Below are 7,500 nucleotides of genomic sequence, written 5' to 3' on the forward strand. Positions count from 1 at the left end.
AACTAAATACAGTGATAAATAACTGGCTGAATAGAGGCAGAGGAGTGATCTTAGTGGCTGAAAAATTTAGTGATACATAACTGGCTGAATAGAGGCAGAGGAGTGGTCTAGTGGCTGGAAAGTACATTTAGTGATGTACATCACACCGGCCTGACCAATATCTTTGTAAAGTTAATGAAAAATTCATCACAATGCTCAGACACCCATTCATACATTTTTAGGGGATTTCAACCACAATCTTAGTCTACAAAATATATACAAGTGTCTTGGAATATACTAACTACTTTGAATGTACTGCCACAAGAAAAAAAGGTGTAAGAAGACGTAACATCGGCGAAGATATTAGGTCTTTGTATACTTTTTGTAATAAATGTTTAGCCATAATCTATCTTAGGGACTTCTTTGCATAGTCATAACTGTAACCAACTTTATTACAATTCCAGTTCTGGTGATTTCCGAGTTTTACGATTTTCAGGAATATAATTATGTAATATATCAAGACCATCTAATCACTCTTTTTCCCAACAATTAATAATTAAAAATATCCCGGTAATTTATTTCAAACACTAAGGGAAAACCTTTAATCTATAACATATAAATCCGTCTCTAGACGACATTTATGCTTAATTAAACTTCTGAAAGTCAAAGTTCGCAAGATTATCAGAATCTCTGGAGCAAATTCATATTCTTGGCAGAATACCCTAAAACGAGATGTTCCCTAAGACCATAAAGTGACGCAGTCAGTTCTAAAGAAAAATGATTCGTGCCCATTAAGCCAGGACCTTCCATGACCTAACTTTGTCCTTGTCAAACTTTAATTGATTACCAGGAAAGTTTAATAATAAAAAAAAAGTTGATGGATAATTCATGATAATAAGAGTAATAATAGTTAAAATAATAATAATAATAATAATAATAATAATAATAATAATAAGAAGAAGAAGAAGAAGAAGAAGAAGAAGAAGAAGAAGAAGAAGAAGAAGAAGAAGAAGAAGAAGAAGAAGAAGAAGAAGAAGAAGAAGAAGAAGAAGAAGAAGAAAACTATATTTCTCCAATTATTTTATTTCACTTTATCATGTCTTTTAACTAAATCAATCAACTTACAATTATTTAATCAAATAAAATCTTGAAAATATTTAAACTTGTATGATTTAACATACCCCTTTTGCCCTCCCTTGTTACATAGCGTGTAACAGCCAACGCCTGTTAGGTGAATATCTATGAATGTTCTTGCCAAAAGCCTTGCTTATTATTATCCTTAAGCCACATCCTATCCTAAAACCACCTACAAATAAAAGTTGCAGATCATCCCCCAACCTAAATCACCTACTACCTGAAAACCCAACCAAACACCTACGGCTGCAAGTGTGGAAGAGCCCGTGACTGGCAATTTATATGAAGAAAAAAAAAATAAATAAATTAAAAAAAAAAAAAAAAAAAAAAATAAATAAATCTTGCCACGGCAGCCAACTGACAATTTCTGTTTCTTCTCCCTCTGTTGATAGAATCGACCATCTGATAGAAGTTACATTTTGAACGCTATTGCCATCATTTTATTACTATTGCAGGGAAATGAAAGTAATAATCTCGCACATTAGTAGAATCCGGTAGCCCGGTGGATTTGCCCTAACTGTCAGCCTAATTTGTGTTGTTGGATTTCACTTATCTGTACAGACTCCAGATCGCCTCCGTTGACATCTCTCTCGATACTCCAGATAGTTTCAAAAACTTATACAATATTGCATCGCAAACTTTGTACCGTGGCCAGTAATGATATTCTCCGCTTATCAATAACGCTGTTATATGAAAAACAAAGTTCGAGCAATCTTGATATTCTCGATCGTGACATCGAAAAAAAAATAATACCAGTAAACATTAAGAGATGACCAAACTATGGGATTATATATTTGATTGAATATTTGAGTTGAAACAATTCAGTAAGATTAAGAGTAAGAGAAATGAATGTTTTGACATAGGTGACCAAAAGGGAAACTCGCGATAAATCATGTAAACATGGAAGGTGGAAAGTCTTGATATATATGGTATACATGGTATCTTTAAGGAAAGATTAGAATATTTACAGAAGAAAATAAATAATCAATCATTTGACCACAAGTAAGATAATGTTTCCATCTAAAAAAAATTCCTCAAAACAACCGTTTTCACTATTTCAGAGGCTCTGAATAACTGTAACAGTGGAAGAATGAAAAAGTTTGGTAAAGAAGAATTGTACATGGAAGCTCTATAAAAAACAAAATGGGATATAAAAATAATTTCGAAATGGATCATTCTCAAAGAGAACATTTCTCTCTTATCTTATGATATATAAGAGTGAAGAAAAACTACATACACAATAGGAAGCTTTTAGTCGCTGCATATAAGAGGAGAAATCTAGTATATAAATGCTAGCCTGATTATTAATATCAGGTGTAGAAAAATGAAACCCCAAACATTTGAGTTTACAACTCAGACATGAATGCAACGTTTTCAACGCTTCCAGAAGGCTCAAATCACAGTTTTTTTTTTTTTTTCGGGGACAGCCTCTACAACATTTAAAAAGCTTCCAGAAGGCTAAAATAACAGTTTATTTTTTAGCAGACAGCCTCTACAACATTTAAAAAGCTTCCAGAAGGCTAAAATCACAGTTTTTTTTTTCCCTACAACGTTTAAAACACGTACAGAAGGCTCAATTCACTGACATTATTCTTCCCCAAACAGCCTCTACAACGTTAAAAACGCTTCCAAAAGGCTACAATCACTGGCTACAACACCACTTGCACTCACTGCATAGCCTCTAAAACGTTTACAATATACAGCGCTCCCAGAAGGCTCAAATCCCTGGCAGTTCTCTACTACGCTAGAGCGAAATAAGAGAATGTGAATCATAACATGAACAAAGGATGGCAATGGAAGTTTTAAAAGAGAAGAAACGTTAGAGATTATGAAATCTTCATAAGCCAACGCTATTTTATGAAGACGCTGGGTTGTTGAATAGATAAGACGAAGAAAATATCATTAGCGTAGACAAGCACACTGGTTGTTTTATGTGAAGATTGTTCACCTCTGCAGAATTAATGCAGAATAATAATCTTTTTTAAGTGCTTCACTAATATTTGCGAGTTAGACTTTTCTGTGCTTGAAAGCATTTGAACGATATTCCATTATCTCCTATAATTTTTAGACCTTTTTCATTTCACAAATCATAAGAGATTAAAAAGAATACGGTTCGGCTAATTTAATGGATGCACCACTTTTAATTTATACCGTATCACCACAGCAACCATCCATGACGGGCCTTTTAATGAAACCTCTTTTAATTAGATGCAGTTGCCCATCTATCATCATGGTTATAAGTTCTTGTAATCACTAGAATTCCAAACATATATTAAACCGATCAAGTCTTGTTCTAAAACTAATTTCCGTGTGATGCAACAAAGGAACCATCTTAAACCTCTTTCTCTATTCTACTCAACTGCATGTACATTTTAAAGGAAATCCGAAAATAACCAATATGTTTATATGAATACTTCTCCTGCAGTGCAGAATATTGCATATAACTAAATATCAATGAGGTGAAAAGGTAGCAACAATAGGTATATTGAAAATGAGAAAATATCAATGCTGGAGATGTGAATAGGAATACTCTCTCTCTCTCTCTCTCTCTCTCTCTCTCTCTCTCTCTCTCTCTCTCTCTCTCTCTCTCTCTCTCTCTCTCTCTCTCTCTCTCTCTCTCTCTCTATGGATAAGATTAATGACGTTTAATACTCTCTCACTTATGTATTATCACAACAACTTCTAGACATAAAAAAATAATTATGGATGTCTACTCTGGTGCTTTCTATAACAATAAACTAATAATAAAATATTGTATTTCACCTCCAAATTTATCATATTTTAAGGATATGAGTTCCTAACTTGCCGCCTAAGGAATCTGTTTGAGAGATTTAATAGTGTTCTAGCATTTGATGAATAATGAATGCCTTAACAGGAATGTATAAAAAAGAAAAGTAACAGTAGCACAAAAGACCTCATTAAACTGAAAACTGAAAAACAAACGTTCGACAATTAAAAGCCGCCATCGCTACCAAACAAAAATCTCAGAAGAAAAAGATTACCTGAAAATCAATTTCAAGTCCCTTATAAACCTTTCCCGATGAGAGTATCAGGAAATAAAATTGTAAATTCATTTCAAGAGGGACTTAAGGTCTAAAGTTGAAAGGCAGTTATTGGAGCCTGGCTGACTTCTTTTACGGTCGCGAAACGATGGATTCAGAATTGGATATTAAGAGAGAAGTTTGAAAACACACTTTCCAGAAACGACAAAAAGAAACGATGACGAAGAAAGACGAAATTTGGGACTAAGAAAAGAAGTTGCGTTCATGCACCAGCGATCACCTACGAGGGAATTCACTCAAGTGTCTAGCGTCAAAGAAGGAAAGAGCTAAATTAAAACATAAATCACACATGAAAGTGAACAAGTGAATAAAGTCAAAATAAGGTCATTTCTGTTAAGACAAAGGAAAAATACTGCATTTAAGAGATGAAAAAGAAGAAATCTATATATTTCATATTCACATCTACTGTATAATAGATAATTGATGATCAAGGGTTACTTTGTATTTGCGAGATTAATAAAAATAATAAAAAGTTCTTGAAGTCGTTGGGGGAAATTAATCAACAAATATGGCATTGGATCATAAATAATAATCTTGAGACTCGACACAGGACCTGTGAGGTCAGGACCTGTGAGGTCAGGACCTGTGAGGTCATTCAGCGCAGTGATGAAAAATATTATTTTAAGAATGTATAGCCTCCTAATTACGGGTCAATAATGTTTTTTTTTTTTTTTTTTTTTAAATTCATGCACGATTAAGGAATATTTCAAGTTATCAAACAAATCGTGGGTAATTTCTTAAACAACAACAAGGGAACACATCCAAAGTCTCTTTCTTTTGAAATTTGTTTCACGCCATCTATCATCACTCCAGATGCAAATATTCTAGTTTCACGGTGTCAACAAAAAGTAACATCCAGTGAAAACAAGTGAATTAACTTAATATACTGCGATTGAAGAATAGAGAGAGAACTTTACCCTAAATGTAATAACTATGAAGAAAAATCTTTAACCTCAAAGTAATAACTGGATTGCCACCAAAACGCCCTATTTACTGGAGAGTAAATCCTTTAGTGTACGTGCAGCAGCCTGAAGCTTGTTTGTATGGTCTACCCAATGTCCTTTTTTATTAATTTTCTTTATTTGGAGTATGTGGATTTCATATCTGAATGATGCCACATTGGCATCATTGACGATTTTGAGATGCTCAACATGGCAGTCAATATGGACGCCTCAATATGTAAATATTGTGCTTAAAATCATAATTTTGATAAAATACTACTATTGAAGGTAAATCCTGATAGGATTCGTAAAGAAACAAATTACACGCGCAAGAATGTTCCTATTCAACGATAAATATCTCATTTTATAATCAAAATATCATTAAAAATTGCCACTGATATGATTTCCGTGTGTTACTAATTTACTTTTAGCAATGAATACCTCAGGGTTAAGGTTTGAAAGATCTGGCTCCATCACTTGTTTTCAGAAGCACATTTAAATGTGAGCACGCATCACCTTTTGTATGAATGCCTCCTGCTTAGTGACAAGGACTTCAGTAATGGAATCCCAGTGATCTTGACTTTACCAGATTTTTCTAACCACACCTGATAATAAGAATCTGACAGTGTGTTTTCATGACACCCATAACACACGACAAAAATACTTGCAGGCTTTATCGAAAATAGCACTAAAGTCACTTTCTTCATATAACATTTTCAGCTTATGCCTCTTTTGTAGGATCTTGATAAATGTTGTCTTTCCAGTCCCCACATTTATTAATATATCAAAATGAGGAGTTTTACCAGTTCAATGAGTCAAGCTCAACTCTTATAGAGCTGGCCTCCAATCCCCAAAATGTAGACTGTTGTGTCACATCCAGTGAGTGCATGAGCTGCTATCAAATCTTCAGTTATCTCCTGATGTTTGTTCATTGTTTCAGGAATGCTGCAGATTGATCTCTTTAGCACTTTTCCCTTCCATCACAACAGGGATTTTGATGTTATTACTATGGTAATGGTGTGCCAGAAGAAGGAATATATCATTGTCATCTTGTAAGATGAATCATCTTTGGTACAAGGGTGAAATCTGCCTATCCTAGTGTAATTTTGGGGTCACACTTTGACAGCTGAACTCCTTATACAACCTGAACTGGAACTGTAGGGACCAGCTTGCACTTTCAAGTTATATGAGATAATGTTAGAGATGATACTTTTGAAGGTAGTTGCCAGCAAAAGAGTTCAATCAGTTACAACTTATTGGATATAACCTAGAGAATACAATTATTTTTCATTTGAAACATATCTAGCCTCAATTGGTGCTGCCTGATAATGACTGCATTGCGTCCACTCCTTGTTTCATATTCGATACTGTAATGACAGTAGTGGTATAACACTAAGTACATATCATTATCGCAAAGTTTGTGTTTTATGTGGTCAACAAAGCTATTTATGCAGTCATGGGTAGTTCCTTTTGTAGGCTAATGAACTGTCCACAGTATTGCTCATCCATCGATGAGTAGCACTTCTTGAATTGATGGATCCTTGGAGTTCGAACTAGAAGATCGCTCAACTTATACATTTCTATTTAAAATAGATTTCGCCTTTGTTATTCTTGTTAGGTCACAATATTTAATATTTTATTGGCACGGGACGAAGTTTCTGCTTTAATATAAGTTTGAAATTAATGTCTTCTGTTGCCAAAATGCCCATCACTCTGGAGTATATTGAAGTAGCGTGAAATTTAGATGAAGAACCAATAGAAACCCCTTCTTTAGTGCCAAACGTTGTTTTAATTCTGGTTCGCATAGCATTATGAGAACCCTGATGGCCCTGATCCATGAAATTATACCATCTGTACATTTCCAATGATAAATGATTCATCGACATTCATTTGGCCATGTTTCACCATACCAGCAGCTATGTTAACAATGCTAACTTGATGTTCAACTGGACGTAAAGGATCGATACAAGATGGCAGCTTTTTATGGATTTCCTCCCTATAAGTCTCATCAGCATGTTTGTGAGCATCTGAACCCTTCTTGCATGAAATAATATGTATCTCATTATAACTTTCTTTCATCTCAACGAGATCTCTAACAAGATGGCCGCAGTGGTGTAGACAAGTGCACATGTCTTCATTGCGGCTAGCTTAAGAGTAGTGACCATCAGTACTCCAGGACTAAGGCCATATCTCAAAAATGTAGCCTCTATTAATATCTATGACCACTTGCCGTTCCAAATGCTGTGATATATTCAAACTGAAATTGAAATTTCTTGTAATTGTATCAACAGCTAAATTCATTGTAATTATCAACATAGAATTCCTAAATACAGATAAAATGAATATGGATAATAATCCATATTTATAATTTTATTTAAAATAAT

This window comes from Palaemon carinicauda, chromosome 22 (assembly GCF_036898095.1).
Source record: "Palaemon carinicauda isolate YSFRI2023 chromosome 22, ASM3689809v2, whole genome shotgun sequence".
NCBI lineage: Eukaryota > Metazoa > Arthropoda > Malacostraca > Decapoda > Palaemonidae > Palaemon > Palaemon carinicauda.